We start from the raw sequence: 15,723 nt of genomic DNA on the forward strand, positions 1-15,723 counted from the left end.
ACTGCAAGAGACTTTGGACTTCTCTCAAAGAGGAAACACCCACTTTAAAACAGCTGTGGTTTTTCTTAACAAAGTGTGACCAAAGGTGCTTTAATCCTCTGCGACTGGTTTTTGCAGAACCCCATGTTGTCAGTGTCGGGATTATCCAGTTTGGTGATGGAATCTTCTAGATTTATTCAGAGTATTGGAAGTACTATCCAATGCAATCGAAAAGTCTCTTTCTACTTCCAACTGAAGAAAATAAAAACTTCTTAAAGTTATTCACTCTAAATTCCCAGTACACTAATTATTCTTAGATAAGGGGTGTGAGGAGATAAAAGTAGCCACACTACAGAGATATGTCATAATGTCAGATGAATAATTTGATCCATTCAGCAACGAAAAAAATTCTTTAGGGGTCAATACACAGTGATTTTCATTATTGAAGCTAGGCTTCTTATATATCTAAAGCCTCAAAATTGGTTTTAAAATTGGTGATCTGTGAAAGAGAAACACAGAAATGAAGCACTATAACACAGTGGATATGCAAATACCATCTACCACTGCACCGTCAACTTTAAGAAGTGACAAAGAGAAAAAAGAAAAGGACAAGGAAAAGAAATAATTTGGAGAGAGGAGAATGTAAGATAAAAGAAGATAAGAGAAAGGAAATTAAAAAGGAACTCTGACTACCAGATATTAAGACATATTACAAAGATTAAGAGACAAATGAAAGAGAACAGAAATTCCATTAAAATATGAGGAAGGGCAGAGAGAAAAGTGTGTGTGTGTGCACGTGTGTGTGTGTACACTAATTTGGTTAACAAGAGAAATGGCATCACAAGTCAGTGAGAAAGGACAGATTATCTAGAAGGAGGTGCTGGGAAAATTGTGTTATGGAGATAATTGGATCCCTAACTATCATCATATACAAAAATACATGCCAGAGAGATCAAAGATCTACCTGTGGAAGATAAAATCAAACGGAAAAAGAAAATTAAGATAACTTTGAGATACTGGGGTGGTGGGAGACCCTCAGGGACAGTCTAAATATCTATCACCAGAGGAATGAGTGATAGGACCGCCCTGTAGCTTTTCACCCTCTCCCTTTCTTCCTGTTTGGGGACACATCTATCATCTTGTGACCACCTATGACAAGCATAAAGCAAGCCAGCACCTAGTTGCTGACCATGTACATCATTAGTCTGTGGAACCAGCCCTGAACTGCTGACCTCTTGTGATATGAGAAAAGCTGACCTCTGACTGGGTCTTAGGTTTGCAGCCATGAAAGTGCAGATCAAGTAAATATTGTGCATTAAGGTCACAAAGCAATGTTCCTCATTATGCTTTCTGAATGTGTCTCAGTATACAGAGCACATATGTTCTTGAAAATGATCAAAACTAATTCTAGGGTTGCACAACATGATTGATGCAATTGGTGTCATTGACTGCACACAGGAAAAATGCTGAACCGGCAAAAAAAAAAAAAAAAACTATCTATGATATCCCTAACATAGACAGAGGAGGAAGAGACATGAGAAAAGAGAAAGACAATGGTCCAGTAGCCAATCAGATAGTTGCTGGCCTGGGCCAACTGCTCCTAACCCAGGGGCAGATAAGCTGCAGGGAGGAACCAGCCTCAGACTGATAGGAGGCAGCCAAAAGGGCCTGAATCTTACAACTGTGCCAGATAATCAGGCCGACCTCCTGAGACCTGCTGGCACACAGATATGCAAACTCTAGCCCTGGGCAACTCTGACATCTGGAAAACGCCACACCAGTGCACTCAAAATGCCATCAATACATGCTGAGTAACAAAAACTGAGGTTCAGGTGTTTAACTCAACAACTGCACAACTGCACCAACACCACACCTTGGACCAACTGTACTTCAGATAACCTCTTTCACACTTTCTGTCACTGACAAAGGCTTAGACTCAGAGCTGTAATTATACCAAAGTGGTTTCTTTGTTTGTTTATGTTTTGCCATTTTTCTCTTCTTAGCTTAAAAGATAGAAAAGAAAAGGTGTAAGTATGTATTCTGACAAGCAGGAAGCAGCAGTTATATTTTAGGTTGTATTATTTCCTGGGCATTCAGTTATTCTTCTCCAGCTATACTGATCTGTTTGCTGTAAGAATAAAATATTTTGCACCATGATTAATAAGCACTGCATCCCTGAACATATGCAGCCATACGCACACATGCACACATATACTCAAACATACACAGAAACAGAATAAATAGTTTCCAACAGGCACATTACTGGTAGTCCCTGACTTACAACATATTGGAATTACAGTGAATTGCACTTACGGCCATATGTTTTTGTTTTATTGTATTTCTTATCATTAGTTCACCTTCCTGGGAGGAAGTTACAGGATAATGCATGCAAGGGATATGGAAAAAACTGCTGAGTTACATGAACAGGCTCCAAGCATTTTGATCAGGATAAAATGATGGTAGAGATCGGTAGAGAAACTGTCCACATGGCAAGAATGCTGAATTCAGAACTTGGTATCACCAATATGGTACAACTCATAGATCATGAAAGGGAATTGACAGATCAGGACTTAATGGATTTTGAAAAGGAAAAAAATGCTGAAGAAGAAAGAAATGATGAGGAAAAGGAAGGAGAGAAGTTGTCAAAAAATTTTACAGTGAAAGGATTAGCTGGCATTTTTTCTAAACTAAATCAGGGGCTTCCGTTGCTTGAAAACATGGACCCAAACGCTGATTGCTTTGCTAAAGTCAATAGGCAGACTCAAGAAGCAGCGAGATGCTACTGTGAAACATATGACGAAAATAAGAAAAGGACCATACGGACAACTCTCGCTAATTTTCTGCCTAGAAATGCCATCCCCACTTCCAGGGATAATCCAGATGATACAGAACCTTCCGCCAAGTGGAGTTACAACCACAACTGACAAAATGCCAATGCTGTTTAACTCTCCTTCATTGTTGGAGTAAATTTTTATGATTTGTGTATTTTTTTATGTACGGATGTATGTATTAAAATATACCTGTAAGTTTGTATGTAATGTTTCCAACCCCCAAAGACAGAGACTGAATTTATAAAGATACTGATAATAAAAGGCAATAACAATGAAAACTTAAGAAAAAAATGAGGTATCTGACTCAACGTCAGAACTTACGATGGAGTCATTGGAATGGAACCTTGTCATAAGTCGGGAACTACCTATACTTTGTAAATATAAAACATAACCCAGATCTTGTTTAAACTTTAAGGGAATTTGTGGTTTATACTTTTTTGAAACCAATTATTTTTATGACAAATATTTATCAGTAACATCTCAAAACTGGTAATTCACTAAGATGCCCGAAACCAATCAGAAGCACATGAGGGACATTAAGAAATGGTTGTGATCAGTGTCTTAGCAACTGTACCATTTAATTTGAATCGCTTTACGTGTATAGAAACAAAAAAAGAGATTTCAGATAAGTTATGGGAATGGATGGTAAATAAATAATAAGGGCATTGTGAACAGTTTATTCCTAACAGGAGGACAGCATGAATAGTAGCTAGTGAAGAGAGAAGCTTGTAACTGTACTTAGGTTTCTATTGTATGGGGGCCATGGTGGCCAGTGGGAAAGTTTTGTATTTAGTTTGTTAGGCACTGGAATCACTAGTCAGGGATGATTAGTATTTACCTGAAATATATTTACGCCCAATTTCATTGAATCTAAAATGCCATTGATGATAAGAAACATACGTATCATTAAGGAAGAAAACATGCTGCCAATTAAACTGTGACACCATGCTTTCTTGTCATTTGGAATTATTATTTTATACTTATTATAATAGCTCTTTTAGATTGGTTTGGACACAAAAATGAATATATGAACCTTGGTATCCTGGTTTGTGCATATACAGGCAATGCAACTATGACAAGATCACCAGGACCAGAAACGGCTACTATTCATACTGTCCTCCTCTTAGGAATAAAACTGTTCACAATGCCCTTATTATTTATTTATTTATTTACCATCCATTCCCATAACTTACCTGAAATCTCTTTTTTTGTTTCTATACATGTAAAGCGATTCAAATTAAATGGTACAGTTGCTAAGACACTGATCACAACCGTTTCTTAACTAAGGGAGTGAGAAAAACAACCTTAATTAAGAGCCTTCTGTCCATCCTGGCTTTCCTAAATTAAGAACAGTTCCTGGGAACTTGGAGCCCTACTCTGGATGCTGACTTGGGTGTGTACATCTTCCATTTCAAACCTATCCAATCAGCTCTGTGATTAACAGTTTACTCTCTAGGGTTATTCTTCTATTTCATAAAGTCATAACTTTTTTTTTTTTTTTTTTTAGAGAGAGAAAAAAAACCTTGGGAAATGAAATACTTTTCCAATGAAGCACACAAATACCAAATAGGAATCAGCTGTGTTCAATGAGAACCCCTCATGTATGAAAATATTTGTGGCTTCAAAAGACTAAAAACTGATGCCAATTGAAACTCAGGTCTTCCTTAGATCTCTAGAACTTAGGTCTTTCTTAACAAAAATCTTCACTTGGAAGTGATAACAGTCAAATAGTAATGGTCTAGATTCGAAGACGTTTAGTTTCAACAATCTTTCACTCAGTTCAGTTTATGGGCAGAAGCATAATATGTATTATCCAGTATGTAGACAATTTTATTAACCATACTTTATTGATTACAAGATAGACATTTCAATACCAATAAAGTGGTGATGCACGTTAAAATTTCTGGTCCTGGGTGGTCTTGTCATAGTTGCATTGCCTGTATATGCACAAACCAGGATACCAAGGTTCATATATTCATTTGTGTGTCCAAATCTGAAAGAGCTATTATAATAAGTATAAAATAATAATTCCAAATGACAAGAAAGCATGGTGTCACAGTTTAATTGGTAGCATGTTTTCTTCCTTAATGATACGTATGTTTCTTATCATCAATGGCATTTTAGATTCAATGAAATTGGGCGTAAATATATTTCAGATAAATACTAATTGTCCCTGACTAGTGATTCTAGTGCCTAACAAACTAAATACAAAACTTTCCCACTGGCCACCATGGCCCCCATACAATAGAAACCTAAGTACAGTTACAAGCTTCTCTCTTCACTAGCTACTATTCATGCTGTCCTCCTGTTAGGAATAAACTGTTCACAATGCCCTAAACATGCATTTAGATGTGGTCTTGTCTCCCCACCCTGTGAAACACCCCAATACTATGGTCTATGCTCTTGTTAAGTGCAATTGTGTCAATTTCAGCTCATAAAGACCCCATATAGCAGAGAAGAACTGCCCCGTAGGGTCTTCTAAGCTATAACCTTTACAGGGAAACCTTGGTGGTATAGTGGTTAAGAGCTACAGCTGCTAACCAAAAGGTCAGTAGCTCAAATCCACCAGGTGCTACTTGGAAACCATATGGGGTCACTGTCCTACAGGGTCACTATGAGTTGGAATCAACAGGATGGCAATGGGCTTTTTTTGTTTTGTTTTTTAACCTTTATGGGAACAAATCACCAGGTCTTTCTCTCAAAGGGCCACTCAGCAATGGAGCACTTAACTGTAGTGCCGCCAAGGCTCCTTACTATGTCTAAAAACCAAACCATACCATCCATATTTCAAAAGTTACAAACAAAAGGCCTGATGGCACATGTATCTTAACTGATGAACCTAGGTTTTAATGGCCCACACCATATTTATATTTTTGTTTACTTTTAACGTAAACCAACATTTAAAAAAAAAAAAATTCAGGCTTTCAATTTTTACTTGCCTGGCTCCTAAGACACTGGAGTTTGTAATCCTTGTCTTATTCAACTAAAGGACTTGATGTCTTGTAATTGCAGGAATGTTATCTTACATATCTTTGTAGACCCACAGTGGGTATTTTATAAGCATAGGCTGAAACGAATACTTACTTTTTTTTTTAAAACCCATTCTAATAATGTTACTGCTTTGGGGATGTCCTGTAAAAGTCATATTGGAACAAAAATGCCTTGGATTACATTGAATTATGTACCTAAATTACTATATGTAATGGGAAATGTGAACTTTTGTTTCCTTTATTGATACTGATTGTTTTGTTTTGGCTTGTTTGTTTTGCTGTACATTCAGACTCAAGGAAGGAGGCTGAATATCTATGAAGGGTTTACCAGAATCTCTATAGAAATAATAAACCACACTTTGCAGAAATAGGCTAACGCATGTTACAAACAGTTTCGGAGTTGTGGAGCCAGTAGAGTTAATGCTTCTTAATTCTAAATAGAGTTTAACAGAAAATCAAAAGCAACTCAGGAAGATGTTCTCTATATTTAGGTCAATTAAAAAGATCACTAATCAGCACCTACTGCATATGTGAACTCACGGTACAAGGAGAAAGGAATTAGAAATAATCATGATCTCTGCCCTTTGAATTTAGCGTACCTTAATTTTCCCAGACAAAATCAATTCAATGGATATAATCCATGTGATCATAAGCAAGTGTTTACAAATTCTCAGGTTTTTTTTTTTTTTTTTTTGGAAGCTACTGCTCTGAAAATTAAGTAGTCGCCTGGGCCAAACTCCTACTTAGTAGAACGTTTCTAGTCTAGCTCAAAGAGCTGCAAAGCTTTTTTCAGGGAGTTTAAAAATAATGGAGGAACTGGAAGGGCCTCCACAGAATGTAGTACAGCCATTCTCAAAGTGTGGTCCCTGAATTAGCAGCATCAGCGTCAACTGAGCCCTTGTTAGAAGTGAAAATTCTCAGGCCCTACCACAGACCTACTGAATCAGAAATTCAGAGGATAGGGTCCAGCAATCCGTGTTTTGATGATACATAGCTGAGTTTGAGAACCACTGATGTAGCACCCACCCACTGCCAATGAGTCGATTCCTACTCATAGTGACCCCATAGGACAGAGTAGAACTGCCCCATAGGGTTTCCAAGGCTGTAACCCTTACGAAAGCAGACTGCCACATCTTTCTTCCACTGATATAGTACAACCCCGTACGTATTGCCAAGAAGTTAAGACCCTTTACAAGGTGATTCAGCCAAACTGAAACTAAACTTCAAATTAGAAATACGTTTTTTGCTGCCCAAATATTTTTTTTCCGTGCCTGGAGAGGTATACAATATTTGCCACCTTTTATCAATGTATAAATGTAATGTTGAAACATGTATAAAAGCTCAGAGAAAGAATTATTGAAGTATTTTCATTCACCCATTTTTTTATATTTGAATCTCACTGGAGATCAAATTATTTAGGAAAAGTAACAAATTCATTGCTCAAGACAATGCCATTAGTGTAACTTGGCTTTTATCTCAATATATATTGATTATAGCACATCCTGGGCATTGTGCTAAATGTCCATTTCTTTCTTATCCATCTGCTCCACTAGAATGTAAGCTCCACGAAAGCAGAAATTTTGTCTTCTTTGTTAATTTCTATGTCCCCTGTGCCTAGAACATTGCGCCTTACACCCAGGGAGCACTCAAAAGTCCCTCAATTTGAGTTAACGAATAAATGAATTTAAATTTGACCTTTACTATTATTTAAATTTTGAGGATTAAGGTGTGCCTGATCCAAGCCATGGCATTTTCAATTGTCTCATATGTGTGTGAAAACTGCACAATGAATAAGGAAAACCGAAGAAGAACTGATGACTGAATTATGGTGTTGGTGAGAACTACTGAATATACCGTGGACTGCCAGAAGAATGAACAAATCTGTCTTGAAGTATAGCCAGAATGCTCCTTAGAAGCAAGGATGGCGAGACTTTGTCTCACATACCTTGGACATGTTATCAGGAGGGACCAGTCCCTGGAGGAGGGCATCATGCTTGGAAAAGTAGAGGTTCAGCAAAAAAGAGGAAGACCTTTAATGAGGTGGACTGACACAGTGGCTACAACAATGCACACAAACATAGCAATGATTGTGAGGATGGCGCAGAACTGAGCAGTGTTTCATTCTGTTGTACATATGGTTCCTATGAGTCTGAACTGACTTGACAGCACCTAACAACGACAGCAGCATTATTTAAACTTGGGGATGTCTTTTCTTTAACTACATCATAAGCTAGTAGAGACTCTGCCTTAAATAATTTTTGAATCTGCAGTACCTAGTATGGAGTGATGTACCTTACATAGTAGGAGAAACTCAATAGGTAACAGCTGCATAAGAAAGGCAACCTGGTCTAACATATTTAAATTTAATTGGTTTGTAAAGATGATCATTAGGGAAACACCATGGCCAAAGATCCAACTGTAAAAGAAAATCCAGAGTTCATTTAAGCCAAAAGCAGTTGGATGATTTTTCAGGGAGATTTCAGTTTAGATTTCATGGGGGCAGGTGGGGGAGTTACATCTAAAGCACAGTCTGGAAAACTTTTTGTAAAAGCCAAATGGTAAATATTTTAAGCTTTGCAGGCCACAAAGTCTCTGTTACAACTATTCAACTGTCACTGTAGCACAAAAACAATCACAGACAATGATAACCAAGGGAAAAAAAAAAAAAAAAAAAAAACCTTGGCCATCAAGTCAATTTTGACCCATAGTGACCCCATAGAACAGAGCAGAACTGCCCCAGGGGGTTTCCAAGGAGCGGCTGGTGGATTCCAACCACTGACTTTTTGGTTAGCAGCCGAGCTCTGAACCACTGAGCCACCAGGGCTATATTACAATAAAACTTTATTTACAAAAATAGATGGTAGGCCATAATTGGCCTGTGGAACGTAGCTTGCTGATTCCTGATCTAAAGCAAGAGTAACAATTATTATTAGTTTTATATTTTAAAAAAAGTTAATGGATAAAATGAAAGGCTATACAACAGCTTTCTAATAGCTATTTTTAAAGAGAACAAGTAAATATGTACATTATTTAAAATCTATACTCCCTAATACCTATTGCCATTGAGTCCATTCTGACTCATAGTGACCCTATAGGACAGAGCAGCACTGCACCATAGGGTTTCCAAGGAATAGCTGGTGGATCCAAACTACTGACCTTTTGGTCAGCAGCCAAACATTTAACCGTTCCATCTACCAGGGCTCCATACTCCCTAAGAAAACGAAAAAAGTGTGGACACTTACCATCTCATATCAATTATTTATTTGTTTACTAATTTCTTTAAACTGGTCAACATAAAGTTCATCCTCGTATCTTTCTTTTTTTTAATACACAAATATAATCAAGGTGGACATTAAGGAAAGGTTGTCTTCTTCACTTATTTGCTCTTATAAGATTTGAGGGTAATGAAGACAGCAACGGAAATGACCATGACTTTATTAAATGCAACTTTACTGTGGAATCCCAGGGTTGACGTTAATCTTCCCCACAGCATCTAAAAAGTCTTTAAGAACAAACATACATTTCTCGTTTTCAAAAAGAATACTTCCTTTGTGATTATAGCCCTGGGAGGATAGACCTGGCTCTCTAACTACACTGTGTGGTCCCCTGAACCTCAGCAGCCGACATGAGCAACAATAAATCACTTGGTTTCTGTTGCTGGGGAGAATGCCCTTTGGAACTGGAGGGAAAGGAGAGAGCCAAGAGCTGAAAGTCACCCTCTCCAGCACTACTCTGTTGCCAGAATTGGGCTATTGTTACTGGCATTCACTTTTCTACAAGAGCATGAATTATTTTGCTGCTGTTGACGTATCAGCTGACTTTTTTTTCTTTAGTGAGTTATGAACTCAGAACTGATTTTTCCCTCCATCCCGTTTTGTATTAAATATAATCACTGAGAAGGCTGGTAAATGTACCCGGCGCTAGAAAACAATAGCTTAACATATTAATGCCATAGTTTGGGAAAGGGAAAGAATGCCTATTTCTTCTAACCCAGTGCTGCAAACTGAGTCCAATCAAGGGACAAAGAGAACGAGGCTGGGATAGAAACACAATTACAACCAATGGACAGCCAAGTGGTTTCTCACCTTAGTTTCCTCACCTGCAAATCTAGAAACTCATCTATCTAGTCATTCATTTCCCCCCTTCCCATCACCTATGCCAAGGAACAGGTAAGTGTTTTTCTTGCCCATTTTCTCTTTGGCAAAAGCAGTGAGCATGCAAATCTTGGGACTTCTTTGTTGTCTAAAGAAGCTGCTTTAGTCCTCAAAATGCCAATCAAAAAAAAAAAAACCAAACCCGTTGCTGTCAAGTCGATTCCGATTCATACCGACCCTACAGGACAGAGTAGAACTGCCTCATAGAGCTTCTAAGAAGCGCCTGGCGGATTCAAACTGCTTACCCTTTGGTAAGCAGCCACAGCACTTAACCACCATGCCACCAGGGTTTCCCAAAATGCCAATAGGCTACATAAAATAATTTTTATGAAAACACTTGTAAACTGTGAGACATCTCACAAATGGTAATCCATTTTATTATTTTTGGAATGCTGCCTACTCTAAATTGTAATATTTGAGGAAGTCAGGTCATATTTTATGGATGTGAGCAAAAAAGAAAATTTCAGTAGGGAAAAAACCTCACGAGGATAAATGGATTAAATACTGTCCATGTTTTCTTAACCACTTATAGCAAACCTTCAGAGGCACTAAGCAAACAGGACTGCTGATTTGGACTGCCACAAAAATATGACAAAGGAATCATCTCTAGTCTGTGCCACTGCAAACAACAGTGTCAGCATGTAATCCTCCTCACTCATCTCTCTCTCTTCAGCTCCTCTCATCTGCCTGTGGTAACGTAGCTCCTCCCAAAAGGAACGGAATTATGGAAATACGTAAACTCTACCCAATTACACTAGGCTACCATGAGACAAAAATGGAAAGGGGGCAGAATAATAGCCCCCCCAAAATGTCCACATCCTAATTCCTGGAATCTGTGAATACGTTAGGTTACATGGCAAAGGAGAATTAAGATTTCAGATGAGATCAAGGTTGCTAATGAGCTGATTTAAAAATAGGGAGATTATCCTGGATTTTCTAGGTGGGTTCAATAAAATCACAAGGGTCCTTTAAAAATGGAGATTTAACTACAGAAGAACAAAGAGAAGAGGAAGGACTATACACTAAGGAATGTGGGAGACCAAAAATAGAGATGGGATTATATAGGAAAGAGGAGCACCCTTTTGTCTAATGGAGTGAATCCCTATGACTTACATGAAAGATTCACAAGGTTCTTGAGAATTTTAAATCATGAGAAATACTGCCAGCCTGGACCAAGAGAGACAGAGACAGTATAAAATGAAAGAAGGCAGCTGGACCCCCAAGAGTCGACAGGCAGGAAACAGGCTAATAAACTGCTCATTGGCAAACTCATCTCACTCATACCTAATTTAGATGATTCAGAAGATGAGATGTGGGGCTTTTGAGCTTTTAAGATTTAGATGAGAATTTTGACTTTGAGATAATGCTGTCGTGGGATGAGACGTTGGAGACCACTGGATGGGGTGAATGTATTTTGCATACAGAATAGAAGTTTATCTTTGGGGGCCAGAGGGTAGACTGTGATAGGTAGAACAATGGTCCCCAAAGATGTCCACATCCTAATCCCTGGAACCTAACCCCTGAATATGTTCGGTTACATGGCAAAGGAAATTAAAGATTGAGATGGAATTAATGTTGGTAATCAGCTGAATTTAAAATGGATAGATTGTCCTGGATTACCTAAGAGAGACCAATGTAATCACAACAGTCTTTAAAACTGAAAGAAGGAGGCAGAAGAGTAAAGTCAGAAAGAGATGTAATTACAGAAAAAAAGGCTTTAAACATGGAGGAAGGGGGCCATGAGTCAAGGAACGTGGGCAGTCTCTAGGAGTTGGAAAAGGCAGAGAAACAGATGCTCCTCTAGAACTTCCAGAATGGAATGTACTGCTGCTGACATCTTGATTTTAGCCTGGTGATACGCACATTGGATTTCTGATCTCCAGAACTGTAAGATAATAAATTTGTGTTGTCTTAAACCACTAAATTTGTGGTAATTTGTGACAGAAGCATTAGAAAACAAACACACTAAGACAATCCTGATATATTAATTCTTATACAATCCTATGAGGTAGGTACCATTATTATCCCTATCTCATAGATGTGGAGCAAGAGAAGATAACAACTTGCCCAAGGTCACAGAGTTAGTAAGTGGCAGAGCCAGGATTAAATCCAGGTAGTCTGGCTCCCGCGTCCACACCCTTAGTCAGTACTTTACACTGAGAAAGACGTAATAATGTAGAGAACACTTTATGTGATGGCACTGGGTGTTTTTTTTTACCATGTGGTTAAGATTCAAAGTTTTGTGATGGAGACTGGAGTCATCATGTGGTCAATGGAAGTGAAATAATTTGTTATAATATTTAATCAAGAATAGTAGAATACGGTCATAGCAGGAGACAAAAGAAAATCTTATTCGAGGCTTGACTGAATCTGTAGAAGTAGACCAAATAAAAACATGCTTGTATGATTTTTGTATTATCTCTCAATAGGTCAACCTTTCTCACTTCTTCCAGACTATCAATCCTATCCATTTTCTGTAATTTACTTTTCACGGTTCGTTCCTATAAAGTTATCCCTGTTCACCTCCAAGTGCCCTGCATTCCCCAATAGCTTTGACATGCCTTCCCACATCAACCTTTCTCCTTGAACCTTCAACCTGATAGAGACATCTAACCTGAGGAAGGGGGTTTTATCAATGAATTGTCTCTTACCCAAGATAAGGATACAGATGTAAAATCATAAAAGTTCATCATGGAATTTAAGATTTTATCCTTCTCCCTCAATGTCAAATTAAATAAAATATAATAGTTGTAAATAAACACAAGAATAATTGCCACCTCTAGAGTAAAGAGCCTATTAAAATTCAAGAGATAATGGTTAATAAATAGACAGCTTATGTCTGGGTACCTGTCATGCATTGAATTGTGTCCCCCAAAAATATGTGTATCAAATTGGCTAGGCCACGATTCCCAGTATTGTATGATTGTTCACCATTTTGTCATCTGAGGTGATCTTCTTACGTGTTGTAATCCTATCTCTATGATGTTAATGAGATGGGATTAGTGGCAGTTATGTTAATGAGGCAGGACTCGATCTACAAGATTAGACGGCATTTTAAGCCAATCTCTTTTGAGATAGAAAAGAGAGAAGTGAGCAGAGAGACAGGAGACCTCATACCATCAAGAAACAAGAGCCAGTAGAATAGTGCATCCTTTGAACTCGAGGTTCCTGTGCTGAGAAGCTCCTAGTCCAGGGGACAAGGACCTTCCTCCAGAGCTAACGGAGAGAGAAAGCTTTCCCCTGGAGCTAACACCCTGAATTTGGACTTACAGCCTACCAGATCGTGAGAGAATAAATTTCTCTTTGTTAAAGCCATACACTTGTGGTATTTCTGTTATAAACCAAGAAAACCAAACCCACTGCCATCGAGTGGATTTCGACTCATAGCAACCCTATAGGACAGAGTAGAACTGCCCGATAGAGTTTCCAAGGAGCACCTGGTGGATTCGAACTGCCGACCTCTTGGTTACCAGCTGTAGCATTTAACCACTACACCACCAGGGTTTCCACATTTCTGCTATAGCAGCACTTAATAACTAAGACAGTACCAACCTAGTCCTTTAAAAAAAAAAAAAAAAAAAGTCCTTTACAGAGCTTTAAAAAACACCCATTAAAATGGCCACTGAACTAGACACTGAAACCTGTTTTTTTAAAGCAAAATCACATTTTTCTAACAAATATATGGCTTCATCAAGTATTAGCTTAAATATTAAACATTTATTTGGCAGGAAAATTTGGGCAGGGTGGCCAGAACATTGGGAGAGTCTGACTACAAAAAAGGCATAATTAAGATACTAATCTTCTGTTGTAATTAAGAAATTCAATTACTTCTATCATAAAATGACGCTTCTCCAACTGGCAACAAAAATATTTACTACTTTTTAAGTTCACAAAACATCAATGATTCAATTTTTTAATAGTTCGCATATAACTGCGATTTTACAAAGCTCAGACCAACAACAATAAAAAAAAGACTTTGAAATATGTGTCCCTACAACACTTTGGAAAAGCTAAATTCTTCTGCCGTCATTTATTAGGGCAGCGTTAAGAATGAAAGAAATTTTTGCAGCATGAACATTTCACAGCAAAGATGACACTTAATACCTGCACTAAGTTTTGTTGTCATGGGGACCATCTAGAAGAAACCATTTAAAAGCCAAAATTTCAAATCCCTTAAAATGCTGCCTTAAAGTCTGGCTTCATTTATAACATGGAAATTCAAACTGCAGTAATCACTTTTATTTTTTAAAGAGATATAACCCCAACATGCAGAAACTGTTTAATTGGTGTATGTCTTGCTGTGTATATTCTCAACAACGAAAAACTAAATAACATTTAGAGAAAAATAAATGTGTGTGTATATACACACACCCGCACACACACACGTATATATATATATATATAAACACCCCTCAAAAAAAAAAAAAAAACCTCGTTGCTTGGTTCCAACTCATAGCAACCCTATAGGGCAGAAAAGAACTGCCCGATAGGGTTTCCAAGGAGTGCTGGTGGATTCGAACTGCCATCCTTTTGGTTAGCAGCCTGAGCTCTTAACCACTGCGCCACCACACATCTGCTTTAAAAAAAAAAAAAGTACTGACTTCACCCTATGAGAAGGCTTGAATTTCCCTTCCATGAAAGATTCTGACACTAGAGCATACAAACCTGGGGGATTCTGCTGCCCAGCAGGTAGCCATGGAAACAGAAGTACACACAGCTAGCGTGCACTAAAGCTAGTGTGGTAAGACCATAGCTGAGAAGGCTGGCATCTGTTTTTGCAGCTGCTGTCTCTTGTTTTATTTCTGGTGGTACTTTAAAGGAATTCAGCTAACTCTATATTTATGTTTACCTGAAAATCAATAAAATATCAAAAAATTTCACCCAGCAAATGGTGAAATTAAATGATGTTGGAGAAAGAAAATTCATGTGGAGACAAGCGAGGAGGCACTGATTCCCAATTAGTTGGAAACATACATGTACAATTTTATCAGTTCGAGTTTCACGGGCCTAATAGGCTCAAAGTAGTTCACAGAAGCGCAATGGCCATCCTAGTAGTGACACTGAGACACCTGGAGATTGTATTTTCTTAAGAAGTCAAATATCCCAGAGACCTCCACAATTTGCCCTCAAGTCACCTTATTTCAAGCCTATCTCCAACTACAGTACTCTATGAATCCTACACTCCAGTTAAACCAACGTGCTTGCCCTTTTATAAATATGCTGTCTGTCTGCTACACTTGCTCTCACAGTACCCACCACCTGGATGCCCTTTGAAGAGTAAATCATCTATAAAACCACTGTCAGTCCTTACCTGGCAAGAGTAATTTCTGAATTCATATAATTATTGTAATCATGTTGCCTGACATTTACTTGATGCCCTCCAAAGTACCCAGGTGTCTGCCTTACCTCTCCATAAGAATATGGATCATCTAAGTCTGCTGCTTATGATCTAACAGCTAGTTCTCAAAAGTGACTTGGGTGACAACTTTGAAAACGGAAGGAGTGGCAGAAAATTAAGGAATTTTTATTTTGACTAACTGATATCTAACAAGGGAGCCCTGGTGGCGCAGTGGTTAAAGCGCTCGGCTGCTAACTGAAAAGGCGACGATTCAAAACCACCAGTGACTTGACACAAGAAAGATGTGCGGTCTGCTTCTACAGAGATTTACAGTCTTGAAAATCCTATGGGGTCGCTATGAGTCAAAACCAATTCAGCAAAGCCTTTAAGCAGATCAAGCCAAGTTGGTAAAGACACTATTAGAACAGCAA

At 38.2% G+C, this 15,723-nt stretch overlaps 1 protein-coding gene across 2 annotated transcripts in view; it reads right to left on the reverse strand.

The window, feature by feature from the left end:
• BICC1 (BicC family RNA binding protein 1) overlaps window positions 1-15,723 on the reverse strand; it is a 341,517-nt gene that overhangs the window by 79,326 nt on the left and 246,468 nt on the right. The gene's annotated exons all lie outside the window — the stretch shown is intronic.

The sequence above is a fragment of the Elephas maximus genome, chromosome 16 (assembly GCF_024166365.1).
Source record: "Elephas maximus indicus isolate mEleMax1 chromosome 16, mEleMax1 primary haplotype, whole genome shotgun sequence".
Lineage (NCBI taxonomy): Eukaryota > Metazoa > Chordata > Mammalia > Proboscidea > Elephantidae > Elephas > Elephas maximus.